At 53.9% G+C, this 14,423-nt stretch overlaps 1 pseudogene; it reads left to right on the forward strand.

The window, feature by feature from the left end:
- LOC139016034 (protein FAM3B-like) overlaps window positions 1-1,105 on the forward strand; it is a 133,341-nt pseudogene extending 132,236 nt beyond the window's left edge.
- The last annotated feature ends 13,318 nt before the right edge of the window (window positions 1,106-14,423 follow it).

The raw sequence follows: 14,423 nt of genomic DNA on the forward strand, positions 1-14,423 counted from the left end.
CAGACGAGGCTGCCTCGTCCTGCAGTCCCCACAGGTGCCCAGGCCTTCGCTGCTGCCACGGGGAGCTGGTGGTGCCACTGAACGTGTGAGCTAATGAACGGGAGTGACTGGCTACGACACGAAGCTGCCTCCGCGTGAGTCCTCCCCCGCCCCCTCCACACGGCGGCCCCTTCCCCAGCCCTGGCGTCTGCTTCACGGAGCCAATGCCTCGCACTTTCCATTCACACACGTCACTTCCCTTCACGGACAACGCCACGCATGCTTTCTTTTTTTTTTTTTCTTTTTCATTTGTCTATAAAAAAGGGGATGGCACGGGCTTGGGGGCGCAGACGGCTCCTGGCGCAGAGGCCGCAGGCGGAGACTGGGCGCCCTGAGAGCCGTGCTCTTCACCTTCGCCTCCGTGTGCGCCTGGTATGCCGGGTATCTGCTGGCACGGCTCGTCCCAGACGTGCCCCTGTCCAGTGCCATCTACAGCGTCCGGAGCATCGGGGGGAGGCCCATCCTCAAAGCCCCGGCCCCCAAGAGGCAAAAATGCAACCACTGGTCCCCATGCCCCCCGAACACCTATGCTTACCGGTTGCTCAGCGGCGGGGGGCAGGGACAAGTACGCCAAAATCTGCTTTGAGGACAAGCTGCTCATAGGAGAAAAGATTGGAAACGTTGGGAGAGGAATAAATCTTGCCATTGTCAGTTATGTGACTGGGAAAGTGATAGCAGCACGGTATTTTGATATGTATGAAGGAGGTTACTCCGGACCCATGACCAAGTTCATTCAGGGCGCGCCTGCGAGGTCCCTGCTCTTCATGGGGACCCACGATGACGGCAGCAGCGACTGCGGAGGACGCCAAGAAGACCACAGAAGCACTTGGAAGCAAAGAAATCAGGAACATGCGGCTCAGGTCCAGCTGGGTATTTCTTACAGCGAAGGGCTTGGAACTTCTGCAGGAATTGAGAGAGAGAAGATCAGCCACTCTGATGTTGCAAAGAACAGACACCCGGGCTGGCTTGCAGAAATACAGATAGTCGGCTGTGTACCGAAAGAGCTAAGCTAACATTGTGCAGACTCAATAAATGTGTGTATTTTTATAGACAAATGAAAAAAAAATCCTCCACACGTGCTTTCTATTCTCTGTCCAGTGCAGGCTGCGGGATGCACGGCCATTAGTGGCGGCAGCTCCAGGGCCAGGCGCGCGTGGGAAGGGGCCTGGGGCGAGCGGGACACGGGTTTGCGGAGAGCACTCGAGCGCTGGAAACGCGTTTCATAAGCTCCTCGCCAGTAAGACCCTGGAGTTAATTTGGCAAAACCAACACCGGTGGGGCTGTGGTTTGAGGACAAAGGCGACAGGAGATCCATCACTGTCAGCAGGAGCCTCAGGCCGGAGAGCTCCCCGCGGAGACAGGCGTGGGTCTGGGTGGGACTCGGGTGCCCACCGAGCTCAGGCACACATGTCCGTAGACCCCGTAACCTGCTGCTGACGGCCAAACCACCACCTGTCAACAGCTGCGCTCACAAGCTCAGGGCGCCTGCGCTGTGACTTGTTCAAACCCAATGTGCTCCTGGTATTTCTTGCCTGAGGGCGGGGGAGGAGGGGGGTTGTAATATGTTTTTATTGATTTTTAGAGAGAGAGGAAGGGAGAGGGAGAGAGAGAGACATCCGTGATGAGAGAGAATCATTGTCTCGCTGCCTCCTGCACGCCCCCCACTGGGGATCAAGCCTGCGACCCCGGCCTGTGCCCTGACCGGGAATCGAACCATGACCTCCTGGTTCATAGGTCGGTGCTCAACCGCGGAGCCCCGCCAGCCGGCCTCACCTTTGCTTTTATAGAGCTATGTCTCTATGTTCTTCAAACCAGAATTTATAGATCGTGGGCAGCGCCCCTACTGTGGGGAGCATGCCCCAAAGCCCCCCTCCCAGTAGCTTTGGCTCCGGCTAAGCCAAGAACGTGCCAGGAGCAGCAGCTAGAACCCTGCACTGAGCAGGTGCCCCTCGGGCCGTGCTGCCGACCGCAGGGCGGGGAGTGCGAGGAGGTCACGCAATCATCCCAAGAGACCGTTCGTCTACCTTTAGCCTTTTCCTAGTTGGTTGTTTATTTGCCTTTAAGTTCCAGTTGTTCAGATGTATGTGTATTTCACGTCACAGTGTCCTCAAATGCTTTGGGATTGGCTATCACAGGCAGACTCCCTAAGACACTGTCCGATACCCGTGTGAATGCCAGTGCACGCAGGGGTGAGGGGTGACGAGAGAGCAGCCGTGCCCCACAGGCCCGGCGTGGTGAGCCACCCCCTGAATGTTTGTGAAATTCTTACCAATTGTTCTGAAAGTCAAATATTGCCATTTAAAGTCATTGTATCCGAACTGAAATATTTATTCCTGGGACACTTTAATCTCATTCCATGTGACAGGCCTTCGCGCGGCACTTGTTGGATTTATTCTGTTACGTCATCACATAATGTGATCTCCCCAGAACCAAGGGATTATGTCACCCAAATGCTAGGGAAGCACCTCCCATCTTGATCCGACTCCCCACATAGGCAGGAGGCACCCACCAGCACATGGGTGACATAGCGACAGCCTGTGTGATAGTCACACACTGGGACAGGCCACCCTGCCACCCTCCCCTGGCCGCTGTGCTGCATGGCTCCGGCTCGGGGCGAGTTAGCACACAAACCCTGCGCTCCCATGGGTGAGGGTGAGGGTGAGGGTTAGGATGTATGGTGAGGGGGAGGGGGAGGGGGAGGATGGAGGGGGAGGATGGAGGGGGAGGATGTATGGGGAGGGGGGGAAGATGGAGGGGGAGGATGTATGGTTAAGGGGAGGGGGAGGGTGTATGGTTAGGGGGAGGGGAGGGTTAGGATGTATGGTTAGGGGGAGGGGAGGGTGTAAGGGGAGGGGGAGGGGGAGGGGGAGGGGAGGGTTAGGATGTATGGTTAGGGGGAGGGTGAGGGTGAGGGTTAGGATGTATGGTGAGGGTGAGGGTGCAGGTGAGGGGGAGGGTGTATGGTGAGGGCCGAGCGGGGGTGCCATCCGCTTGGGCCTCCTGAACACGTCCAGAGCTCGAGTCCTTCTCCACCACGTTCTGACCCAGGGTTAAGCCTCGGCTGAGTACATGTCTCATGAATTGGTTCTGCCTTCGTTTCTCTCGGTCATTAAATATTCTAAGGGGGGTGATCAACTTTCTTGACTTCAATAAATTTCCCTGACAGAGGAAGCACCGAAAGGGAATTAAAGTTTCATAAAATCTCTAATGTGCACTGTACACATTTCCCTGTCAGACAAGCTGTTTTTAGTAAAGACTTGCAGGAGGTTCGGTTTCAATCAGTGGAAATTTAAATAAATTCATTCCAATCGCCAGTTCCCCTTCCAGCTATGAATCTGGGGAGACCTGCAGAATTCATCTGAGCTCATTACCGGGCAAGATCCGTGGGGCCGCCGTTTTCTTGATATTAACCAGAACATTACAGGAGGCAGTGAGACCAAGCCTCTGGATTGGAAGATAAAATAATAGAATTAAATCAAAGTCTGTCACCTTAAATCAAGACATTTAAATGTAAACTGTTGTTGGGGAAGGAAGTGCTGCATCAAGGACGATTCTTAATGCACCGTAAGGAGGGAAATAAAAGAATATTCTGGTGAAGGGGAGGGGCCGCTCGGCATGTAGATCACCCAGGCTATTCCCAAGGCATCGCATGTTAGCTTATTTCTTTTCCTTTTCTATTACTATTTTTCTGTTAATTTAACAGAAAAGTTATTTATTTATTTTATGTTGCTTTTTAAATGTTATTTTTCTGTTCGTTTCATAGCAAAGTTGTTTTCAGTTATTGTAACGTGCTTGTTTTTGTTTCTGTTAATTTGACAGTGACGATTGGGTGGCCCAGAACCAGGGACGGTGAGCGTCACCTCTCGGGGGTAAACTGGCCTCCAGTGCCTCCCGGCTCTGACGTTCTAGGAGGAAACTGCACCAGCCACGGCGACCAGCCAATGTCTCCACCACACGTGGGCCACAGCCACGGCCACAGGCCCCGGCACGGGCTGGAGCTCGGCTTGGAGGAAGCCTCGGGGCCTGGGCTCCTTCCTGGGCCTTCCTTCTGGCCCCAGGGTCTGTTCCAGGGGCCTCTTTTACCCCCACCCCCTACACCCCCCGACAGGAAATCTGGAAAATTACCTGGAGTGAATGCCACTGAGTGGGACCAACTACCAAAGAGAAAGCATGACTCAGCAAAAAAAATCAAAACTATGACCCAGCAAAAACCAAAACCACAACTCAGCAAAAGTCAAAACCATGAATCAGCAAAAAATGAAAAGCATGACTCCACTAAAGTCAAAAATCATGACTCTGCAAAAATGAAAAGCATGACTCAGCAAAAGTTTAAAAATCATGACTTGGCAAAAGATCAAGGTTAGGGTTAGGTTGTTAGGGTTAGGGTTAGGATTTAGGGTTAGGTTTAGGATGTATGGTTAGGGTTATGATTCAGTGTTAGGGTTAGGTTTTCAGGTTAGGGTTAGGATTAAGGGTTAGGGTTTATGATTAGGGTTAGGGTTAAGGTTAGGATTTTGGGTCAGAGTTAGGGTTAGAGTTAGGGTTCAGGTTAGGATATAGGGTTAGGGTTAGCTTTAAGGTTTAGGCTTAGGGTTAGGAGTTATGACTAGGGTTAGGATTAGGGGTTAGGGTTAGGGTATGGTTCGGATTTAAAGGTTAGGGTTAGGGTTTAGATTTCTGGTTAGATTTAGGGTTAAGGTTATGGTTAGGCTAGGGATTTAGGGTTAGATTTAGTGTTATGGTTAAGGGTTAGTGTTAAGGTTAGGAGTTATGATTAGGGTTAGGGTTACAATTTAGGGTTAGGAGTTAGGGTGAGTGTTAGGGTTATGATTTAGGATTAGGGTTCAGTTAGGGTTAGGATTTAGGGTTGTAGTTAGGGTTATGATTTATGGTTAGTGTTAGGGTTAGTATTTAGGGTAAGGGTTAAGGTTAGGTTTTAGGGTTAGGGTTAGATTTCAGGTTAGATTAGGGTTAGAACTTAGGGTTAGTGTTAGGGTTATGGTTAAGGGTTAGGGTTCAGGTCAGGTTTTATGGTTAGAATTTCAGGTTAAGTGTTAGGGTTAGAGTTAGCATTTCAGGTTAGGGTTAGGGTTAAGGGTTAGCATTAGGGTTAGAAGTTATGATTAGCATTAGAGTTAAGATTTAGGGTTATGGTTAGTTTTTAGTGTTAGGGTTAGGATTTCAGGTTAGGGTTAGGATTTAGGTTTAGGGTTAGGATTTCAGGTTAGGGTTAGGATTTCAGGTTAGGGTTAGTGTTAGTGTTAGGGTTAAGATTTCAGGTTAGGGTTATGATTTAGGGTTTGGGTTCGTGTAGGTTTTAGGCTTAGGATTATGGTTAATGGTTAGGGTTAGGATTTCTGGTTAGAGTTAGGATTTAGGGTTTGGGTTCAAGTTAGGATTAGGGTTAGAGTTAAGGGTTAGGGTTAGCTTTTAGAATTAGGGTTATGATTTCAGGTTAGGGTTAGGATTTCATGTTAGGGTTATGATTTAGGGTTTGGGTTCGGTTATGTTTTAGGGTTGGGATTTCAGGTTAGGGTTAGGATTTAGGCTATGGTTAGGATTTCAGGTTAGGGTTATGATTTAGGGTTAGGGTTAGGGTTAAGCGTTGGGGTTAGACTTAGGGTTAAGGTTAGGATTTCAGGTTAGGGTTAGGGCTAGGATTTCAGGTTAGGTTTATAATTTAGGGTTCGGGTTAGTGTTAGGGTTAAGGGTTAGGGTTAGGATTTCAGGTTAGTGTTATGATTTAGCATTAGGGTTAGGATTAGCTTTTAGGGTTAGGGTTAGCATTTCAGGTTAGGGTTAGGATTTCGGCTTAGGTTTAGGGTTAGCATTTCAGGTTAGGGTTAGGGTTAGGGTTAGCATTTCAGGTTAGGATTTAGGCTTAGGGTTAGGGTTAGCATTTCAGGTTAGGGTTAGCATTTCAGGTTAGGGTTAGGGTTAGGGTTTGCATTTCAGGTTAGGGTTAGGATTTAGGCTTAGGGCTAGCGTTTCAGGTTAGGGTTAGGCTTTAGGCTTAGGGTTAGCATTTCGGGTTAGGGTTAGGCTTTAGGCTTAGGGTTAGCATTTCGGGTTAGGGTTAGGGTTAGCATTTCGGGTTAGGGTTAGGGTTAGCATTTCAGATTAGGGTTAGGGTTAGGGTTTGCATTTCAGGTTAGGGTTAGGGTTAGGGTTAGGGTTAGCATTTCAGGTTAGGGTTAGGGTTAGGGTTAGGGTTAGGGTTTGCATTTCAGGTTAGGGTTAGGGTTAGGGTTAGGGTTTGCATTTCAGGTTAGGGTTAGGGTTAGGGTTAGGGTTAGGGTTTGCATTTCAGGTTAGGGTTAGCATTTCAGGTTAGGGTTAGGGTTAGGGTTAGGGTTTGCATTTCAGGTTAGGGTTAGGGTTAGGGTTAGGGTTTGCATTTCAGGTTAGGGTTAGGATTTAGGCTTAGGGCTAGCGTTTTAGGTTAGGGTTAGCGTTTCAGGTTAGGGTTAGGGTTAGGGTTTGCATTTCAGGTTAGGGTTAGGGTTAGCTTTTCAGGTTAGGGTTAGGGTTAGCATTTCAGGTTAGGATTTAGGCTTAGGGTTAGGGATAGCATTTCAGTTTAGGGTTAGGGTTAGGGTTAGCATTTCAGGTTAGGGTTAGGATTTAGGCTTAGGGCTAGCGTTTCAGGTTAGGGTTAGGGTTAGCATTTCAGGTTAGGGTTAGTATTTAGGCTTAGGTTAGGGTGAGCATTTCAGGTTAGGGTTAGGGTTAGGGTTAGGGTTAGGGTTAGGGTGAGCATTTCAGGTTATGGGAACGGTGCTCTGGGCATGGCTTTCCCGCCTGCGCCTGCTTGTCTGCCCTCTGCCCTAGTGTAAGCGTCACGGTCAGGCCACTCCCTTCGCGGCCTGTGAGCGCCTCTCAGCCAGCCTGATCAGAGCTCAGTGGCCTTGGGGTCACACCAACGAAAGGAATGACGACGTGAGTTAGGATGCTTGGTGGATATCTTCGTTAGGACCCAGATGGGTATTTAAGGCCAATAGAGCAGTGCAGTGCGGAAGGAGCCTCCTACCTGCCGGCAGCGGTGCTGCTGCGACTCTCCCAGGCCCTCCCGTGCCCGCCAGCACCGGGTCCCCTCGCCCTCTGCCTAGAACACTCCGGCTCCCAGCACGGATGCTGAGTGAAGGGCGTGGGGAGGATGAGGAACGGGACTGTGAGCACTCACACCCCTGCCTGCTGGGCCTCCTACCCCAGGGCCCGGTGTCTCCGGGTCCAGCAGCAGAACTGCCACTTAGGCACCCCACAAACGCCTCAGGAAAGTGAAAGGAACATGGAAGAAACGTGGGACACTTGTGACGGGAGCCCCGAGCCTTGTGCTATTTTATATCCAAGAGTCCAGCGAACCGAGCAATTGTTCCTTTTGTGGCTTGTTATTCCTGAGTGTCGGGTCTGCCTCACGCGCCGCAGGGCTCTCCCGACCGCACTGCCTGTGCTGCTTCTGTTGGATGATCTGTCCAAGGACATCGCAGACTTTTTATGAAAAGATGGTTTTGTTCAGTGGCTGCTATACAGTCTATGAGACACTTTCAGTATCAGCGTCAGTGAATAAAGTGAATGCTGTTCATATGGAGCTTTAACCAATGGTTTCCTGGGATAATATGAAAATAGCCACCCAAACATCACACTCCGGGCATCAGCAGCATTCCTGCATAATTAAACAGCCCCGGCTCAATCGCTTGAAAAATCAAATGTTCTTGAAGCTAAAAAATATACTGAGATCATGATGTTTACTTATAATGAATATTGAACATAGTTTTACAAAATTATTAGCGTTTTAAGGCATGTGTGGTTTTGAAATTGAATTGCAGAATTTCAATTAGTGGAAAAAAGTAAAGTCTAACCCCGCTGTCAGGTCCTGTGCAGCAGCTGCAAATACACAAAACAAACAAGCCCTCCGTTCCCAGAGCCAGCGGCCTAGAGAGGGAGAAAGACAATTAATAAAAACCACAGGATGCCTGCAGCCGTCACTACTGAACGTTTAAACAAACTTTTTAATACCATGTATGTCTATACCATTTGTATCTGCACTTTTCCTTTGCCAAATTCATTTCCCAAGTAACAAATGGTGGTGTGGTCAGGGAATTGCATTTTTTAACTGTATTGCTACTGAAAAAGCGAAAAGAACAGCCGTGGCCGTGGGGTAAGCCAACCTCCCGAAAGTGAGGCGCGCCCGGCAGAGCCCACTGAGCAGAGGCGGGACTCGCTTCAAGGCGCTGCCTCTCACGCGCCTCGGAGATGCGGGTGCTGGCGTGTGATTGTTTTTGCGAACTGAAGGTCTGTCGCATCCCTGTCTGAGCAAGTCTGTTGGCACCATCTCCCCAACATTTGCTCGCCTTGTGCTTCCCGGCCACATTTTGGGATCCTCGCAGCAGTTTAACGTCCCTGATGATGTTTGTCGGGTGATCTGTGGCCAGTGGCCGCTGAGCCTGCCCTGGAACTGCCTGGTGGGCCCCGGGCCGCACCGAGTCTGCCAGCTGAAGAGGGGGAAGCTGCCCCACCCATGCCAGCCCCCCGCCCCATCTCCTTGGGTCCCCTAGTCCTTGAGACACAACAGTATGGAAATTGGGCCAATTGATGACCCACGTCGGCCTGGGAGGGTTCAGGTGGCAGGAGAGCTGGCCTCTCACTTCAAACCAGGACTGGAAGCGGCCCGGCCTGGCCCGGAGGGGGGGCATCGGGAGGGAGAGTGGGCGGCCCCCACTCGCTTTAAGGACTCACAGCGGGCGAAGGCCACTCAGGAAAGACTCAGGCTTCACACAGGGAAGGTCCGTAAGAACCACAGACAGGAGCGGCGCCTCCGGGAGGAGCAGGGGGGAGGGGTGTCCTTGGGGGATGGTGCGGGGGGGGGGGGCTGCTCCCCTGGGCAGGTGGGTCCGGCTGGGGGTGAGCCGTCAGCAGGGCACCCGAAGGCAGGCGAAGTGGAAGCGGCAGGAGCAGGCGTCTGGGGTGGGGGAGGGGGTCAGAGGAGACCGAGCCCCTGGGGGAGGGAAGCAGCCTCCTCGCAGGAGCCAGGAGCCCGGGCAGCTGGTCCCGTAGTCGCAGGAGGGCCCGAGGGGAAAGTCAAAGGTCAAAGGTGGGCCACGCGGGGCCAGGAACTTGCCTGGAGTCCAGATGCCCGGCCAGGCCATCCCCCCACACAGGCCGTCCCCCCCACACACAGGCCGTCCCCCCACAGGCCTCTGCCCCCCCAACCCCCCACTCTCCCTCCGGCCAGTCCCACCCTCCCCGTGGGCTGCAGGGCTCACTCTGACCTGCCCTACGCCTGTCCCCCAGCTTCCCCGATGCCCTGGGACTGATGCCAGGAGGACACATGGGGAGAAGTCCTCTCTGGGTCTCCTCCGGCCCAGCACCCCAGCCCCCAGGTGCCCAGAGGAAGTCCCCTCAGCTCCAGCTTCTCCCCAGGAGCCACAGCCAGCTCTGTGGATGCCCCTCCCCCTGCGCCACATCCCAGCACACCCCTCCCCCTGTGCCCCCCTCCCAGCACCCCCCACCCCCTGCGCCCCCTCCCGGCACCCCCTCCCCCAGAGCCCCCCCTCCCGGCACCCCCCTCCCCCTGCACCCCCATCCCAGCACCCCCCACCCCCTGCGCCCCCCTCCCCATATCTTCCTCCCCCTGCGCCCCCTCCCGGCACCCCCTCCCCCCGCGCCCCCCTCCGGGCAGAGGTCCAGGTGGGGCATCAGCTGTTCTCTCTCTTGAGTTTGGATGGTTTTCTCCTTTAACGCAGCCCCTCCCCCGCCAGCAGCTCCCATCTCTCCGGCCCCATCTCAGTCCACTGCGCCCTTGGCCAGCGGGGCCTCCGCACTGTTCCCCCGGCAACTCGCTCATAAGAAAGGCATCCGCACGCGCTGGCCACATCTGTCCCCCAGTGCTAAGGGCCCGGTGCTAAGGGCCCCCGGTGCTAAGGGCCCCGGTGCTAAGGCCCCCGGTGCTAAGGGCCCCCGGTGCTAAGGGCCCCGGTGCTAAGGGCCCGGTGCTAAGGCCCCCGGTGCTAAGGCCCAGATGAGTGACCGGGATTGAAATCAGTCCTCGTGGCGGCGAGGGCATCGCTGTGGAAAATTTAGGGCTTTTTACAAATACATATTTCTGTTGCTTTCAGAGAGGAAGGGAGAGGGAGAGAGAGAGAAACGTCGGTGATGAGAGAGGATCACTGGTCGGCCACCAGCCAAGAGAACATCGAATGCACCATCACCCCATCCGCGCCGCCTCCACCCCCATGGCGGCCGCGGCCTCCACCCCTGGTTTCCCCCTGGGCAGAGGGGCCTCTCACACCGGGAGCAGGGCCCCAGGTTGTGAAACTCCCTCCGCTTCCCATTGCTCGTAGGTAGAATCTGAACTCCTTTGCCCAGGTCTACAGCCCCCCCTCCCCGCTCCCCCTCCCTCCCTCCCACCTCGCCTCCTCGCTACTGAGGCCCGGCTCCTCCAGGGCCGCCCAGGTGACCCTTCCGTCTAGCTCATGGCCACAGAGAGGCCCCCTTTCCCCACAGGCGGAGGACACAGCGCTGGTAGAATGAGGAGGGGCCCTGGCCGGCGGCTCAGTGGTTAGAGCGTCGGCCTGGGGACTGAAGGGTCCTGGGTTCAACTCCAGTCAAGGGCATGTACCTCGGTTGCAGGCTCCATCCCAGTCCTGTCTGGGCCTGTGAGGGAAGCAACCAATCAATGTGTTTCTCTCACATCGATGTTTCTCTCTCTGTCCCCCCCTCCCTTCCACTCTCTCTACAAATCAATGGGAAAATATCCTCAGGTGAGGAGTAACCGAAAAAAGAAAAAGAGCATGAGGGAGTGCCCACGACCCGCCTCCGGCCTGGCCTGGGGTCTCCTGGCCTCGTGAGGACGGAGGTTGGGTGGGAAGGAGTTAAGTTCCCGCCTCTGCCGGCAGCATCCCAGGCTCCGCAGAGTTATGGCAGTGCCCGAGGCCAATGCGGAGGTGACGATGGCCTTGCAGTGTGGAGACCTGCCCCTCACAGCGCTGGAGGCGCCTCTCGCCAGGAAATGAAAAGTTTATGAGTTCCTGCCTCAGAATCTTTAAAGGCCTCGGGGTGTCTTCTGAATTATGGTCTGAAAAGAGCAAAACCATTTAAGTGGCTGATTACGTGGGGAATGCTGCAGACAGAACACCTTCCCGCGCCCTCGGACTGATGAGGACGCCAAGTCAAACCTTCGTTCAGAAACCAGACCGCAGGCTCCACGCTGCGGCTGATGGAGCACTTCCCTTCGCACGGGGCGGCCTCAGCACTCCGAGTCTTGAAGGGGGAAGTGACCCCCAGATAGGAACGTTAAATCAAAAAAACTTACCAGGAGAAAAAGCTTAACAGCTGCTAAACAGGAAAATTACACGACTTCGATGGAAAAAGAAGCCAGAGACTTTCTGCTTTCGCCTATGAAGAAAAGTCTATACAAATACATTTTTCCTTAAAAAAAGGAAGAAAATGCCCAGCTGGCGTGGCTCAGTGGTAGAATGTTGACCCGTGAGCCAGGAGGTCGAGGTTCGATTCCTGGTCAGGGCACATGCCCGGGTTGAGGGCTCGATCCCCAGGGGGCGTCAGGCAGATGGTGGGGAGAGCAGATATGATAAACCACACTCCTCATTTCTGTCCTCTGCTTCCCTTTTTCATGCAGATTTAAGCTATTCATTTAGGACAGAAATTGTGAGAAAGGGGAACTATGCCTCACGGTGGGAAAAGTCCTTTCGAACCAAATAGGTCTTGGTTGCCTGCAGCAGCTACTGCCTGGCAGCTCAGTGAACCTTTTCCCGGTCACGTCACCTGTGAAATGACAGGCACGTCCTGGCAGTGTTGTGGGAAGACCTGACTAGTTAAGGGCCATGCAAGTGCCCTCCCAGGTGAAGCAGCAGAGGAGCTGGTCAGTGTGTCAGTTTCAGCTCCCGGGGTACACTCCTTGCAGGCTGACTGCATGTCTATTTACCTTCCCAAGCCCCTCTCTACAGTCCTCAGCTCTTTACCTGGTACATGTCATCACAGTACAAATGTTTAATTACTAAGAAAGAGTGAATGAATGCATGAATGAGTGCATGGATGGATGGGTGGGTGGATGGATGGGTAGAAAGGTGGATGATGAGTAGATAGGTGGGTGGGTAGATGGATGAATGGATGGATGGATAGATGGATGGATGGACAGATGGATGGATGGATGGATGGATGGATGAATGGATAGATGGATGGATGGATAGATGGATGGATGGACGGATGGATGGATGGATGGATGGATGGATGGATGGATAGATGGATGGATGGACGGATGGATGGATGGATGGATGGATAGATGGATGGATGGATGGATGGATGGATGGATGGATGGATGGATGGATAGATGGATGGATGGATAGATGGATGGATGGACGGATGGATGGATGGATGGATGAATGGATAGATGGATGGATGGTGTGCAGGGACGCGCACGGAGCTGCCCGGGGCCACCTAGTAAGAGCTACAGCGCTGCCTGGGATCGTACCTGCCTGTGGGGCTGGGAGCACCCGGGAGGGGTTGTGCTGGAACCGAGGCAGCTGCCATGCTGGTGCCAACTGGGCACCGCTGAGGCAGCTGCCGCTGTTCGGGGCTGTGGACCGTGAGAGATTTGAGGGCAGTTGGAGCGCGAGTGCAGGCTGCCCCATTGGGCGGGAGAGAGGTCCGCAGAGCTTGTGAACGGGCTGGGCCGGGGCCTCGGAGAATCACCGCTCGGGCTGGGCGGGGGGGAGCTGTGTGAGCGGGTTAATGGAGACTCGGAACTGGTCTGTGTGCACCTGGGCTCGCACGCTGTGTGTGCATGTCGGGGGGTGCATGTGTGTGCACCTGGGCTCGCACGCTGTGTGTGTGCATGTGGGGGGGCATGTGTGTGCACCTGGGCTCGCACACTGTGTGTGTGCATGTGGGGGGGCATGTGTGTGCACCTGGGCTCACACGCTGTGTGTGTGCATGTGGGGGTGCATGTGTGTGCACCTGGGCTCGCACACTGTGTGTGCATGTCGGGGGGTGCATGTGTGTGCACCTGGGCTCACACACTGTGTGTGTGCATGTGGGGGTGCATGTGTGTGCACCTGGGCTCGCACGCTGTGTGTGTGCATGTGGGGGGACGAGTGGGGGACGTTCAACAAGGGACAGTGGCTTCTGCGGGCCCCGGAGAGCTGCCCCTCAGCCCGCCCTGAAGCAGGAGGTTCGGTTCCTCCCCAAGTCCCTTCCTGGGGCCCGCAGGGAGTGTGGCCGAGTGAGTGAGTCTTGCTCAGGCCCTTGAAGAGGGCGCTGGGGCCCACAGAGCACGTGCAGATGGCCTGGCCCAGCCTTGCAGACCACGCATGGCCGTGGGCCTGCCACCCAGGGGGCTCCCACACCCCCCCGCTTGCTCTGGCTTCACTCCCAGGGGAGATGTTCTCCTAGTTCCTGGGGTTGGAAGCTTGTCCCCTTGTCCTCCTTCGGGGAGTCTGGGTGGCTTCGGGCGGAGGGAGGCAGTGGGCCTGGGATCAGAAGGAAATGGGGGGCTGCTGGGGTGACTGTGCTTCTCACCCTCAGCGCCACGTCTCTGACGGCATCAGGCGTCTCTAGCGCAGAGGGTCTCACGCCTGAGAACCGTTGTTTCCGATGGTAGTTCTCATTCTTTTTATTATATTTTATTAAAATATATTTTTGTTGATTTCAGAGAAGAAGGGGGAGAGAGAGAGAGAGACATCAATGATGAGAGAGAATCATGGATCGCGGCCTCCTGCACGCCCCACACTGGGGATCGAGCCTGCAACCCGGGCCTGTGCCCTGACCTCCTGGCAAGCCAGGCATTTCTCATTCTTTTTAGCTGTTTCAGACAGGAAGGCAAATCTGGTTCCTGCTTCCTCCGTCGTGTCAGAAGTCAGCCTCCCTGTAAACACCGTTTTCATCAAGGACAGCGAAGCGGACGGGAAGAACACCCGGCTGCAGACTGCTCCCTGTGTGTGGCCACGGGCCACTTTAGCCAGAGGACAAGCCAGGCCGTTGGCAGCGAGTACGTGACCATTGGAATTCCATGTAACTCAAGTTGCAAAATTTACGTCAAAATGGCCAGCACAGGGTTCGGCCAGATTGAAGACTAATATTGGGGGAGACGGTCATGTCCGTCCATTAAATTCCTCTTGCTTTTCTGAGACAGTAACGGTTCTGGAACTACTGCCTCAGTCTCAGAGGTTCCCCTGCGAGTTGTTTTGAACACTGAGCTGTTTTTCTCTGTGGGAAACAAGCTTAAGGTTGGAGCTAGGTGATAAGGCACAATGTGGACACACCTACTCGATACAGTTTTTATTAATTGGAATAAATAAAACTCTAGGTATTTCCAAACTCTATTTCTGAGATCTAAGGAGCTAAGCTGTGTTTTCTGTGAATATTCTCAG

This window comes from Myotis yumanensis, unplaced genomic scaffold (genome assembly GCF_028538775.1).
Source record: "Myotis yumanensis isolate MYYU_CA2020_CCGP unplaced genomic scaffold, mMyoYum1.0.hap1 SCAF_9, whole genome shotgun sequence".
Lineage (NCBI taxonomy): Eukaryota > Metazoa > Chordata > Mammalia > Chiroptera > Vespertilionidae > Myotis > Myotis yumanensis.